A 16640-nucleotide genomic window follows, 5' to 3' on the forward strand; every position below is an offset into this window, starting at 1 on the left:
TAAAAAACTCTTGGTTATGGGAAATGGAGAAATATTTGTCATTGAATAAAACAGTCCCAGTATGAGGGCCATATCTTCCTAATAAATCGTTAGATCGGGTTGAAATTGAAATATGTTGGAGAGGGCCAAGTTGCGCCAATTTTAACTGGAGTGATCGAATAAATTCGATCACGATAAAAAGTTATGAATGACTGAGTTTGGGTCTATCCAAGGGGCAGCGACAGGACAATTTGTGATTAATTAAGAATTTCTCTTAAAATAATTGTTCTCTAAATTTAACCATAAAAGAGTTTGTTCATATGCATCTAAAAATATAATTGATAGAAAGATTACACCTAATCATTAGAATTTTCACCATAAAATTTTTATTTTAATTCTAAATCTTGTCTTTCTAATTTAATATAAATTCAAACCCAAACCCGATTCAAATCTAATTATTTCTCCTTAATTGTATCTAAGGTTTTTTATTATTTTCTTTTCAACCAAATAAAATATCTAGATTCCAATTTCAAATTATAGATTCAATCACAGAGAGTATTCAAACACATATAACAAACACGATGAAGACAGGAAGAGAAAAGGTGCAAAGGAAATATGAGAATATCACGAGTGCACCTAGACATTGATCCTAACTTTTCATGCCTCAAAAGTCCATAGAAAATCCCTTCCTTCTCCATCATTCGTAATTCCTCCAAGATCCAAACCAACGGAATCCTCCAAGTGACTAGAAATACTTGAAGAAGCATAAGAACATGTAGAAACATCTGAGCATGAGCATGTAGAAGCATATGAACAAATTTAACCATAGTTGACTTGAGTTGACTAATTTAGAAACAAATTTTGAAATAATTAAACGAAATTATTTAATTAAATGGAGTACTTACTTCTAATTAATTAAAAAAAGTTATTTAATTAAATGAGAAGCCATTCCTAATTAATTAAATGAAGTTATTTAATTAAATAAGAAAAGTGACTTTAATTAATTAAAGATTATTTAATTAAATAGAAAAAGTAATTATGAGAGCATATCTCATTTTATTAAATTAAATATCTCAACAAAATCTCTCCTCAGTTCAAAAAGAGAAATTTCCAATTTACTATTGATAAAAAATGAGTCAAATCAGTTAACTCTTTTTTCTACTCAAATTAAATTAGTTAACTCCTTATTTTATTCAAATTAAATCTGTTAACTCTCTTTAATTTAGAAATATCCCTTTATGACTGAACTTCACTTTTAATCCTGACCGTTGATTGAAATCAATCTCAACCATTGATGAAATCTAGGAAAGTATATTTACGAGACCCTCATCTCTTCATTTTGAAAGGTTGAATGAGAATTTGCATCGAATTGTTGCTGGAATTCATAATCACATTTGCTCATATTCACATACGCAAAGATCAAGTTTGACCAAAAGTTGACCAGATTTAACCACGGATGACTTGAGTTGACCAGTATCAAAAAGATTTTTGAAATAATTAATCAAAATTATTTAATTAAATGGAGTACTTACTTCTAATTAATTAAACAAATTTATTTAATTAAATGAGAAGCCATCCTAATTAATTAAATGAAGTTATTTAATTAAATAAGAAAAGTGTCTCTAATTAATTAAAGATTATTTAATTAAATAGAAAAAGTAATTATCAGAGCATATCTCATTTTATTAAATTAAATATCTCAACAAAATCTCTCTTCATATCAAAAAGAGAAATTTTCAGTTCACTATTGATCAAAAATGAATTAAATCAGTTAACTCTTTTTTCTTCTCAAATTGAATTAGTTAACTCCTTATTTTACTCAAATTAAATCTATTAACTCCTTTTAGTTTGGAAATCCCCCTTTATGACTGAACTTCACCTTTAATCCTGACCGTTGATTGAAATCGATCTCAACCGTTGATGAATTCTACAAAAGTCTATCTAAGAGACCCTCATCTCTTCATTTTGAAAGGTTGAATGAGAATTTGCATCAAATTATTACTAAAATTCATACTCACATTTGCTCATATTCACATATGCAAAGATCACGTTTGACCAAAAGTTGACCAGATTTAACCACGGTTGAATTGAGTTAACTAGTTTCGAAAAGAATTTTGATATAATTAAAAGAAATTATTTAATTAAATGGAGTACTTACTTATAATTAATTAAACAAACTTACTTAATTAAATGAGAAGTCATTCCTAATTAATTAAATGAAGTTATTTAATTAAATAAGAAAAATGTCTGAAATTAATTAAAGATTATTAATTAAATAGAAAAAGTAATTATGCTAGCATATCTCATTTTATTAAATTAAATATCTCAACAAAATATCTCTTCAATTCAAAAAGGTAAATTTCTAGTTCACTATTCATCAAAAATGAGTTAAATCAGTTAACTCCTTTTTTTACTCAAATTGAATCAGTTAACTCCTTATTTTACTGAAATTAATCCTGACCGTTGATTGAAATTGACCTCAACCGTTGATGAATTCCAGGAAAATCTATAGAAGAGACCCTCATCTCTTCATTTTAAAAGGTTGAATGAGAATTTGCATCAAATTGTTTCTGAAATTCATACTCACATTTCCTCATATTCACATACGCAAAGATCAAGTTTGATCAAAAGTTGACCAGATTTAACCACGGTTTACTTGAGTTGGCTAGTTTAGAAAAGAATTTTGAAACAATTAAAAAAAATTATTTAATTAAATAGAGTACTTACTTCTAATTAATTAAACAGAGTTATTTAATAAAATAAAAAGCCATTCTTAATTAATTAAATGAAGTTATTTAATTAAATAAAAAAGTGTCTCTAATTAATTAAAGATTATTTAATTAAATAGAAAAAGTAATTATGAGAGCATATATCATTTTATTAAATTAAATATCTCAACAAAATCTCTCTTCAATTCAAAAAGGGAAATTTCCAGTTCACTATTGACGAAAAATGTTAAATCAGTTAACTCCTTATTTTACTCAAATTAAATCTGTTAACTCCCTTTAATTTGGAAATCTCCCTTTATGACTGAACTTCACCTTTTATACTGACCGTTGAATGAAATCAATCTCAACCGTTGATGAATTCCAGGAAAGTCTATTTAAGAGACCCTCATCTCTTCATTTCAAAAGGTTGAATGAGAATCTGCATCGAATTGTTGCTGGAATTCATACCCGCATTTGCTCATATTCACATAAGCAAAGATCAAGTTTAACGAAAAGTTGACTAGATTTAACCATGGATGACTTGAGTTGACTAGTATCAAAAATATTTTGAAGTAATTAAATGAAATTATTTAATTAAATAGAGTACTTACTTCTAATTAATTAAAAAAAGCTATTTAATTAAATGAGAAGCCATTCCTAATTAATTAAATGAAGTTATTTAATTAAATAAGAAAATTGTCTCTAATTAATTAAAGATTATTTAATTAAATAGAAAAAGTAATTATGAGAGCATATCTCATTTTATTAAATTAAATATCTCAATAAAATGTCTTTTCCGTTCAAAAAGAGAAATTTTCAGTTCACTATTGATCAAAAATGAGTTAAATCAGTTAACTCTTTTTTATTCTCAAATTAAATCAGTTAACTCCTTATTTTACTCAAATTAAATCTGTTAACTTGTTTTAATTTGGAAATCTCCCTTTATGACTGAACTTCACCTTTAATTCTGACCATTGATTGAAATCGGTCTCAACCGTTGATGAATTTAAGGAAAGTCTATTTAAGAGACCCTCATCTCTTCATTTTGAAAGGTTGAATTAGAATTTGCATCAAATTGTTGCTGGAATCCATACATACATTTGCTCATATTCACATATGCAAAAGATCAAGTTTGACCAAAAGTTGACCATATTTAACCACGGTTGACTTGAGATGACTAGTTTCTAAATTTTTTTTGAAATAATTATACGAAATTATTTAATTAAATGGAGTACTTCTAATTAATTAAACAAAGTTATTTAATTAAATGAGAAGCCATTCCTAATTAATTAAATGAAGTTATTTAATTAAATAAGAAAAGTGTCTCTAATTAATTAAAGATTATTAAATTAAATAGAAAAAGAAATTATGAGATCATATCTAATTTTATTAAATTAAATATCTCAAAAAAATTTCTCTTCAGTTCAAAAAGGGAAATTTCCAGTTCACTATTGATAAAAAATGAGTTAAATCAGTTAACTCCTTTTTCCACTCAAATTGAAACAGTTAACTCCTTATTTTAATCAAATTAAATCTGTTAACTCCCTTTAATTTGAAAATCTCCCTTTATGACTAAACTTCATCTTTAATCTTGAGCGTTGATTGAAATCGATCTCAACCATAGATGAATTCCAAGAAAGTCTATTTAAGAGACCCTCATCTCTTCATTTTGAAAGGTTGAATGAGAATTTACATCAAACTTTTGCTCGAATTCATACTCACATTTACTCATATTCACATACACAAAGATCAAGTTTGACCAAAAGTTGACCAGATTTAACCACGGTTGACTAGTTTCAAAAAGAATTTTGAAATAATTAAACGAAATTATTTAATTAAATGGAGTACTTAATTCTAATTAATTAAACAAAGTTATTTAATTAAATTAGAAACCATTCCTAATTAATTAAATGAAGTTATTTAATTAAATAAGAAAAGTGTCTCTAATTAATTAAAGATTACTTAATTAAATAGAAAAAGTAATTATGAGAGCATATCTCATTTTATTAAATTTAATATGTCAACAAAATCTCTCTTCAGTTCAAAAAGGAAAATTTTCAGTTCACCATTGATAAAAAATGACTTAAATCAATTAACTCATTTTTCTACTCAAATTGAATCAGTTAACTCATTATTTTACTCAAATTAAATCTGTTAACTCCCTTTAATTTGAAAATCTCGCTTTATGACTGAACTTCACCTTTAATGCTGACCGTTGATTGAAATCGATCTCAACCATTGATGAATTTCAGGAAAGTCTATTTAAGAGACTCTCATCTCTTCATTTTGAAAGGTTGAATGAGAATTTGCATCAAATTGTTGCTGGAATTCATACTCAAACTTGCTCATATTCACATACGCAAAGATCAGGTTTGACCAAAAGTTGACCAGATTTAACCATGGTTGACTTGAGTTGACTACTTTTGAAAAGAATTTTGAAATAATTAAATGAAATTATTTAATTAAATAGAGTACTTACTTCTAATTAATTAAACAAAGTTATTTAATTAAATGAGAAGCCATTCCTAATTAATTAAATGAAGTTATTTAATTAAATAAGAAAAGTGTCTCTAATTAATTGAAGATTATTTAATTAACTAGAAAAAGTAATTATGAGACCATATCTCATTTTATTAAATTAAATATCTCAACAAAATCTCTCTTCAGTTCAAAAAGGGAAATTTCTAGTTCACTATTGATCAAAAATGAGTTAAATCAGTTAACTCCTTTTTCTACTCAAATTGAATCATTTAACTCCTTGTTTTACTCAAATTAATTATGCTAACTCCCTTTAATTTGGAAATCTTCCTTTATGACTAAACTTTACCTTTAATCCTGACCGTTGATTGAAATCGATCTCAACTGTTGATGAATTTCAGGAAAGTCTATTTAAGAGACCCTCATCTCTTGATTTTGAAAGGTTGAATGAGAATTTGCATCGAATTGTTGCTAGAATTCATACTCACATTTGCTCATATTCACATAAGCAAAGATCAAGTTTGACCAAAAGTTGACCAGATTTAACCACGGTTGACTTGAGTTGACTAATTTCAAAAAGTATTTTGAAATAATTAAAAGAAATTATTTAATTAAATGGAGTACTTATTTCTAATTAATTAAACAAAGTTATTTAATTCAATGAGAAGCCATTCCTAATTAATTAAATGAAGTTATTTAATTAAATAAGAAAAGTGTCTCTAATTAATTAAAGATTATTTAATTAAATAGAAAAAGTAATTATGAGAGCATATCTTATTTTATTAAATTTTCATTTCACTATTGATCCAAAATGAGTTAAATCAGTTAACTCCTTTTTCTACTCAAATTGAATCTGTTAACTCCTTATTTTACTCAAATTAAATCTGTTAACTTGTCATGCCCAAACTACGAGGGCAAAAAAACACAAATATTTTTTTTAATTCAATAAATAAAGTGCTTAAAGATGAAATGATTGAGATAACATTTTACGAAAAGTTTCCCTACGACCTCCTTGTTTTAAATTTTTTTTTTTTCTGGAGGAATACATCGATAGGATTTTGAAGTACTTTGGTATTAGATTGATATCAATGCTTACTTGATTCGTTGTGACATTGCTTAAATAATCATGTGAAAATTATTTAAATAACAAATAAATTAACTCACATAATTAACTAAAACTAAACTTATTTTTAACATTACATAAAACATAATTCAAATTTAATAAACTACCCATTAAACTTACTAACGCAAACCTATACCCTAACCCCCTACATGCCTACCCCTACTAACCCTTTGGCAAGCACTTCCCAAGGAGCGCTACCCAAGCGTTGTCCTTGGGACAACGATCTGCCCCAAAAAGCCTACACAGGTCTCTTTTAAGGGTGGGCATTCAGCAAGGTAAGCAACAAGTTTATAAGATTTATGCATACCTTACTTTTTATAAAACAAAGGAACTAATAACTGCATTGATCTCCCACCTAAGAATGAGGGCAACATGCCAAGCAAGGTGGTGAGGATAGGATGTGGTGACAGGTGATGTCACCCTCCCATCATGGCAATTTGACTTGCCAAAACAAAACTAATTTTTTTAAATTAAACCAAAACTGACGTCCATCATTGCCAATGGTAATGCAATAACTCAAAAAGTTTTATAGGTGAGAAAGAGATATTCTTTTGAATTTTTCCTTTGTTAATCTAACATGTATATTAATGTTCTTTTCTTTTTGTCTATTTTGTTTTAAATCAAAATTTTAAAAAAAGAATAAATGGGGTAGAATATTCTCTGCTCTTCAGAACTGATTAATTTGCTCCTCTCATACAAAAGACAGAGAGTTTTTACTCTCTTGGAATACTTCTTTTTTTTTTCGGCAAGTATATATATATATTTAGTCTATATTTTTTAATAGAATTAAAACACAGATACAATAGTTTGAGGTATAATAATACCATATTCAATATGATCTCCTATGCAAATTTGAATTGCAATGTATCAACCATAGACGTTATTTTCCTTCTTGAACATAATTATCATTCTAAACATATAAGGAACATACAAAGAACTCGAAAATTTTCTTAATCAAATTTAATCTAAATCCATGATATCATTTTCATTTTCAAGATAGAAGTAAACTTGAAATTTGCCTAATTAACTCAATCTCCATTTCCATCCTATTTTGATGTGCATCCTTCCAAATTTAAAGTTTACAATTAAATCACATGACAAGCAATTATACTCAACACCAATTTTATTGGCCAACCTAATTCAAGGCTCTGTCGGGAAAGAATTAGGAAGAAAACCTGGCTTCGCTGCCAATTACAACAAGGTTTAAAATACAATTTACAATAGGATCTCAATCCCAAATTTCAACAATTTAATCAAATTTTCTTCATGACCCTAATCAAGAAATTTATAATGTTTTTTGCAACTCATTTTTAGAACCATGGAGGAAACAAAATATGATCAGGTGACCAAAACATGAACAAGAACAATTCAAAACATGTATATTTATACAAGGTTTTCACAACAAGATCTATAATAAATCAACACTAGGGAAAGGTGGATTCTTTGAACTAGGAGAAGTCGAGCACAACACCAAATCAAATGCCCAATCAGGGCTATTAATCAAGAACTTCCGTTCTTCCATTTAGAAATGCCATACTCATACGAGGTTTGTGCTCATGGGTAGGGGCCCATAACACCCTACCCTTTCTCCCTCTTCTCATCCTAAGAAGAGACTCTACACTGGTTGGAGTCCAACTAAACAGACCTTTCCCAAAATTGGTCACTTCTACCCTCTCCAAGGGTGAGTAATACCAAAACACCCATACAAGAAAACTCTCAAAAATTGCAAACAATAAACATGAAAGGGAAACATCCAAAATAACATGATTTTCAAATCTTCCCAACATACCCACAAACATACAAACATTGAAACAACAACAAGGTAGCATAAGCATGAAACAAACATGAAAACTGAATAAGGGAGATGAGAATTTCCTACCTTCACAAGGAGGTAATTGCAATGAACAAATTTGAGTAGAGTTTCCACTTCCTTCCTTCAATCTTCAAGAACTCCTCTCTAAATGTAGAGATTGGGTAACAACTTCACAAGTCTAAGAAGGGCCTCTAAATAGGCCTCAAACTCAACCACCAAAAGGGGCAATAACTATTTCCACCCACTAGCAATTTTAGAAACTCCTAACTCAACCTACACTATGGTTAAACCCCAAGTGGAGATGAGGTGAGGTAACACAAGATACCCATGGTCAATTTTCGCACAAAGGTAAAAAGAGAGTTTTTGAGTGACCTCAAAAGTCAATAAAAGGGGCTTAGGGGTTGGAAAAGACCCCTAACCCATACCCATACCCTTTGGGTATAATAATATCAAGTTTTAAGCCTTAGGAAAGAGGTTTAGAGCCAAATAAAATTTAAGAATAAAATAGGACCATCTAACTACTCTAACCTTGCAGATTAAACACTAATCTAGATTAAGGGATGACTAACCTCGATAAATAACCCAATAGCAAACTGACACCAACTAAAACAACTTGGGTCCAAAGGTTAAACAACAAACCCTAAATAGCACACTGAAGCACATAAAAATTTCATGAGTGTCAAGCGACACTGAAAGAACATAATTACGAACAACAAGGTCTCCAAAATTAGCACAAGGAGATCAGTTATGTTCCTCTGTAGGGTTTCTCGGCTAAATATCTGCACACTCATTGCAAACATCAGTAGTCCCATAAAATCACATGTACATAAATGTATATGTATCAAAAATTCACATAAACCAAAACATACATCAATAAGGGTTTCTTCATCCTACTTAATTCTTAATCATTTAAAATCTCTTAAATCAAAGTCTCAATCTTACATTTACTGATTTCATCAACATCAATATACATGAAACATTAAATGATGATCATCAAATATATCTAAAAGTAACATCACACACCATGAAATAATAAAGTATGTTCTAAGCATTAGATAATTTCTTGACATCTCGAGTCGTGAATATTAAAATAATAGTAATGTATCACTATGCTACGATGGGTCAGGGCGAGGCCTCACATCCTCCCCCACTAGGCATGAACTTCATCCTAGAGTTCATCAAAAGGTACGGGTAATGAGATCACATTTGCACTGCATCCTCCCATGAAGCTGTGACCTCATCGTAACAATCTCATTAGATCCTAACCTGGTCCAGCTCTCGGCCTTGAAGTGCTAGGGTCCGTCGGGCAATAATGCGGATAGGCTCCAATGCTATCTGTCCTTCTGACTCCACCTGTAAAGAATCCCAATATATAATATGAGACTCATCATAAATGTATCCTCTAAGTACTAAAATATGAAACACATCGTGGATGCGTAACAGGCTAGGTGGAAAAGCTAAATGGTATGCAATAGGTCCTATCCTCTCTAAGATCTCGAACGGCCCAAGAAATCGGGGTGCCAACTTAGAGCCCTTTCCGAATTGAATTAAACTCTTATGTAGGCGCACCCTCAAGAACACTCTATCACCAACCTAATACTCTCGATCTGTCCTCTTCACATCAGCATACTTCTTTTGCCTATCATGTGCCTCTTTCAGGCGCTGTCTAATCAGGGTCACCTACTGCTCCATCTCCTTTACTAACTAGGGACCAATAGAGACTCGATCCTCGATCCTATCCCAACTCAAGGGTGTCCTGCATGGTCTCCCGTATAAGGCCTCATAAGGCGGCATACCTATAGAAGAATGGTTTCCATTGTTATAGGTAAACTCGATAAGATGTAGGTATTCTTCCCATTTGACCTGATGGTCCATCACGTACATATGTAGCATGTCCTCCAAAACTTGATTTACTTGCTCCATTTGGCCATCGGTCGGAGGATGGTACACTATACTAAAATTGAACCTAGTGCCCAAAGCTGACTACAAATCTCTCCAAAATGAAGAAGTGACCAAAGAGTCTCTATCGGAGATGATCTTACAGGGAACACCATGAAGTCTAACAATGTCCCACAAGAACACCTGAGCTATGTCTCATGCTGTGAATGTAGTATGCACGAGTGAAAAATTGGCAACCTTGGTCAATGTGTCAACTATCACCAAAATGGCATCATGGAAACGAGATGACGTAGGAAGACCAACAATAAAATCCATAGATATAGTGTCCCATTTACACACTGCAATCTCATGCAGCTGGAGAAGCCCGCCAGGATGACGGTGCTCCGCCTTCACCCTCTGGCACTCAAGGCATCTCACAACCATGCTAGAAATATGCACTCTCATGCCTGGCCAATGATACAACTGCCTCAAATTTTAATGTAACTTCTTAACATCGGGGTGCGCTGCATAAGGTGCTTTGTGAGCCTCATGAGCTCGTGCAAGTCCCCAATGGAAGGTACATACATACGTCCTCTGTGATGCAAAAGTCCATCAGACTCCAAGGAATACTCTACAAGCTTCCCTTCCAAGGGTCTCTTAGAATGTACTAAGTACCTAACTTCTACATAAAGCTCATCAGCTGGTAAGTGTTGCAAGATCCGCTCTCTCAAGTCAGTGCAAGTAGTCACAGATGAAAGCTCATGGCGCCTTCTACTTAAGGCATCTATAACCACATTCTCCTTTCCCTTGATGTAATGAACATCAAAATCATAGTTACACGGAAACTCCATCCACCTTCTTTGCCTAGAATTAAAGTTTGGCTGAGAAAATATGTACTACAAGCTCTGGTGATCGAAGTGAAGCTCAAATCTATGACCCAGAAGGAAATATCACCATCTCACCAAGGCATGAACCACTACCGCTACTTGTAGGTCATGAGTAGGATACTTGAGTTCATGAGTCTTCAACTTCCTAGACTCAAAGGAAATAGGTCGTCCTTCCTGCATAAGGACTGCCCCTAAACCATCTAAAGATGCATCGGTGCACACCACAAAATCTGTAATAAGATCTGGTACTGCAAGAATTGGTGCACTCATGAGGGCTCTCTTGAGATCTTCAAAAGCTCTACCACACTTCTCTATCCACTCGTACTTCTTCCCCTTTTCTGAAGAGATGTGATGGGGTGTGCCAATCTAAAGAATCCTGAAATGAAGCGTCGGTAATATCCTGCTAGCCCCATAAAGCTCTTCACTTCAGTAACACTGGTGGGTGTTGGCCAATCCATGATAGCCCTAATCTTTGATGGGTCTACTAAGACACCATCACTTGATATGACATGCCCCAAATAATGTATCTCGATTCTGAAGAATGCACACTTCGACAAGCTGCCGAGCAACTGATTCTCTCTCAGCTTCTGCAATACCTGTCTCAGGTGCTCTTCATGCTCTCTCTCATCATGAGAATAAATCAGAATGTTATCAAGAAACACAACCACAAACTTATCAAAAAATGTACGAAATACTCCATTCATGAGGCTCATGAATACAGCTGGAGCATTTGTAAGGCAAAAAGGTACCACAGTGAACTCGTAGTGGCCATACCTAGTACGAAAAGCTATTTTGGGGATATCACTATCCACAATCCTCAACTGATGGTAACCTGACTTTAGATCAATCTTTGAAAATACTCGAGCACCCTGCAACTGATCAAAGAGATCATCGATTCTGGGAAGAGGATATTGGTTCTTGATGGTCACTTTGTTCAATTTTTGATAATCAATACACAACCTAAGTGATCCATCCTTCTTCTTGATGAAAATCACCGATGCACCCCAAGGTGGCACACTAGGTCGAATATGCCCCTTCTCTAAGAGTTCCTCCAACTGAGCCTTTAGCTCACTAAGCTCATGAGTAGTCATCTTGTATGGTGCTCTCGAAACTTGCTCGGCTCCTGGCACTAGGTCTATGTGAAAATCCACTACTCGAGGTCGAGGCATACCAAGAAGCTCTGAAGGAAACACATCAGCAAACTCCTAAAGGATTGGAAAATCATCAAGGGATGGTTCCCTCTCTGAATCTTCCTCTCTATCACTAATAGTGATAGCAAACAACTGACAACCGTTTCGCATGCACCATCCAAGCTGCATAGCGGAAATCATACGAAGGGACATCGACCTCTTCACTTCGAAGATGTCCCTAGAGATACCATCATCATCCACACATTCTACCCTCTTCTATTGACAATCCATCTTGGCGTTGTGGGCATAAAGCCAATCCATGCTAAGAACAACATCATAAGAGCCTAGATGGGTAATGCGTAGATCAGTCCTAGTGGACATGTCTTCAATTTACATCTGACAACTTCGCACCAAGGAATTAACTGACACTCTAGCTCCTGAGGCTAACTCTACTTCCCAACTAACATCTTGTCTAACTGCCACTAGCCCACAACACTCCACCAAAAATGGAGATATGAAAGAGTTAGTAGACCTGAAATCAAATAAAACTGCAACCATACAGCCCTGTATAATACCTGTAGCCTCGATAACTATGGCCTGATGCTTAGCCTGGCGGTTGTCAACCGCTGCAAAAACTCTATGGGATCTACCCAGGTCACCAACTATCAGCTCTGAAAAAGCCCTGCTCTAACCACTAGATGCCTGTCCCTGTGGACACTCTCTGGCTATATGACCCATGCCACCACAAGTGTAGCATGGTCCTCGAGTATAAGATCATGCACCCTGTGACCCAGATTGTTGTGGGCCTCCTGACCTGCTAGATCTGTTGTATCCACCCCTAGAAGAGTACCGAGTCTTCACTGACTGTGACTGTGGGGCCTGTACTTTCTGATCCTGCCTAGGTCCTTGAGATTTCCACTACTTGGGCTTGGAGCCTTGATATCCCTGAGAAGGTTTATGCTGCTATTGTTGCTGGGGTTTTGGCTGCTAAGACTGCTGGCCCTTAGAGGACCCTGCTGTATAGTTCTGATTCTCTTTCCAAGGGGGTTTCTGCTGGGAAGAGTTTCAGTTCTGAGATCGATCCTCTGACTCCTGCCTACCTCGAGTATCCTCAGCAACTAGTGCTATCTCCACTGCCTATCTAAAGGTGGTAGGGAATGCCATCCTAACTGGGCCCTGAAGTGAGAAATTTAGACACATGATAAAGTGATGCACCCAAAGTTTCTCGTCCTTCATGTATTCCACATAAGGAAGGAGCTTGAGAAACTTGCTCTTGTACTGAGCCACTGTAAGGCCTCTCTGATAAAGAGAATGGAACTCCTCTATCTATTTTTGTCGAAAATGCTTTGACAAGAACCTCTCTCAGAATCTTTCTAGGAAAGATTCCCATGTGAGGGTGTCCATCCTCACTCCACCAATAATCTCCTCCTGGTGCCACCAGTTGGAGGCATCCCCTCTTAACTGATGAATTGCTAGGCATGCTTTTAGATTACTCCCATAAGGGCATAACCCGAAGCACTGCTGTAAGCTCTGCAACCATGCCTCTACTACTGAACCCTCAGTGGTACCGGTAAACAATGCTGGTCCGAGTCGAATCAATTCCCTGATGTCATCTCCTACATGTCTAGGAGGTCTATCAAAAGGGGGTCCTCTCTGGTGTATGGACTCTTCCTTGTGTTCACCCTGACCCTCTAATTTCCTCGGTGGGGGACTCCTAGTCCTCTCTCTAACTCTGGGCTTGCCTCCCTCGGGTCCCTTTGCTTCCACTACTGGAATCTACTGAACTAGCTAAACTATAGGTACTACTCTCTGCTAAACTACACCGATCAAAGTTTGAAGTGCATCTATAATGTCCTGGTTCGAGTTAGGTGGTGGTGGAGGTGGAGGTGGTGGTGGTGGAGGTGGTCCATCCTCCTGTCTCGCTCTACCACCCCTAGCCCTACAACCACTGCCCCATCGGCTACGAGTAACAGGCGGCATCTTCACAATCAAAAAAATTTGAGTTAACTTTAGGAAGCACAATGGTTTAAGGTTCCTAGTGTAGAAACATGGGCTCTGATACCAAAATGTCATGCCCAAATTATGAGGGAAAAAACACACAAATATTTTTTTTAATTCATTAAATAAAGTGCTTAAAGATGAAATGATTGAGATAATATTTTACGAAAAGGTTCCCTACGACCTCCTTGTTTTAATTTTTTTTTTTGTGGAGGAATACATCGACAGGATTTTGAAGTACTTTGTTATTAGATTGATATCAATTTTTACTTGATTCATTGTTACATTGCTTAAACAATCATGCAAAAACTATTTAAATAACAAATAAATTAACTCACATAATTAACTAAAACTAAACTTATTTTTAACATTACATAAAACACAATTTAAATTTAATAAACTACCCATTAAACTTATTAACCCAAACCTATACCCTAACCCCCTACATACCTACCCCCACTAGCCCTTGGGCAAGCACTTCCCAAGGACCGCTACCCAACTGTTGTCCTTGGGACAGCGCTCTGCCCCAAAAAGCCTACACAGGTCTCTTTTAAGGGTGGGCGTTCAACAAGGTAAGCAACAAGTTTATAAGATTTATGCATACCTTACTTTTTATAAAACAAAGGAACTAATAACTGCATTGATCTCCCACCTAAGAATGAGGACAACGCTCCAAGCAAGGTGGTGAGGATGGGATGTGGTGACAGGTGATGTCACCCTCCCATCATGGCAATTTGACTTGCCAAAACAAAACTAATTTTTTTAAACTAAACCAAAACTAACGTCCATCATTGCCAATGGTAATGCAATAACTCAAAAAGTTTTATAGGTGAGAAAGAGATATTCTTTTGAATTTTTCCTTTGTTAATCTAACATGTATATTAATGTTCTTTTCTTTTTTTCTATTTTGTTTTAAATCAAAATTTTAAAAAAAGAATAAATGGGGGAGAATATTCTCTGTTGTTCAAAACTGATTAATTTGCTCCTCTCATACAAAAGACAGAGAGTTTTTACTCTCTTGGAACACTTTTTTTTTTTTTTTGAAATTTCTTAAGTATAGAATTACAAGGCAAGTATATATATATATATATATACATATACATATACATATACATATACATATACATATACATATACATATATACATATACATATATATATATACACACACACACACATATATATATATATATATATATATATATATATATATATATATGAATAGAATCAAAACATGGATACAATAGTTTGAGGTATAATAATACCATATTCAATATGATCTCCTATGAAATTTGAATTGCAATGTATCAACCATAGAGGTTATTTTCCTTCCTGAACATAATTATCATTCTGAACATACAAAGAACTTGAAAATTTGCTCAATCAAATTGAATCTACATCCATGATATCATTTTCGTTTTCAACATAGAAGTAAACTTGAAATTTTCCTAATTAACTCAATCTCCATTTCCATCCTATTTTGATGTGCATCCTTCCAAATTTAAAGTTTACAATTAAATCACATGACAAGCAATTATACTCAACACCAATTTTATTGGCCAACCTGATTCAAGGCTCAGCCGGGAAAGAATCAAGAAAACCCGGCTTCATTGCCAATTACAACAAGATTTAAAATAAAATTTAAAATAGGATCTCAATCCCAAATTTCAACAATTTAATCAAATTTTCTTCATGACCCTAATCAAGGAATTTATAATTTTTTCTGCAACTCATTTCTAGAACCATGGAGGAAATAAAATCTAATCAGGTGACCAAAAGCATGAACAAGAACAATTCAAAACATGTATATTTATACAAGGTTTTCACAACAAGATCTACAATAAATCAACACTAGGGAAAGGTGGATTCTTCCAACTAGGAGAAGTCAAGCACAACACCAAATCAGATGCCCAATCGGGGCTATTAATCAAGAACTTTTGATCTTCCATTTAGAAATGCCATACTCATATGAGGTTTGTACTGACGGGTAGGGGCCCATAACACCCTACCCTTTCTCCCTCTTCTCATCCTGAGAAGAGACTCTACACTGGTTGGAGTCCAACTAAACAGACCTTTCCCAAAATTGGTCACTTCTGCCCTCTCCAAGGGCGAGTAATACCAAAACACCCATACAAGAAACCTCTCAAAAATTGCAAACAATAAACATGAAAGGGAAACATCCAAAATAACATGGTTTTCAAATCTTCCCAACATACCCACAAACATACAAACATTGAAACAACAACAAGGTAGCATAAGCATGAAACAAACATGAAAACTAAATAAGGGAGATGAGAATTTCCTACCTTCACAAGGAGGTAATGGCAAATGAACAAATTTGAGTAGAGTTTCCACTTCCTTCCTTCAATCTTCAATAACTCCTCTCTAAATGTAGAGATTGGGTAACAACCTCCACAAGTCTAAGAAGGGCCTCTAAATAGGCCTCAAACTCAACCACAAAAAGGGGCAATAACTATTTCCACCCACTAGCAATTCTAGAAACTCCTAACTCAACCTACACTATGGTTAAACCCCAAGTGGAGATGAGGTGAGGTAACACAAGATACCCATGGTCAATTTTCGCACAAAGGCAAAAAGTGACTTTTTGAGTGACCTCAAAAGTCAATAAAAGGGGCTTAGGGGTTG

The sequence above is a fragment of the Cupressus sempervirens genome, chromosome 9 (assembly GCF_028749045.1).
Source record: "Cupressus sempervirens isolate cs-2001-9-10 chromosome 9, ASM2874904v1, whole genome shotgun sequence".
NCBI classification, from domain to species: domain Eukaryota; kingdom Viridiplantae; phylum Streptophyta; class Pinopsida; order Cupressales; family Cupressaceae; genus Cupressus; species Cupressus sempervirens.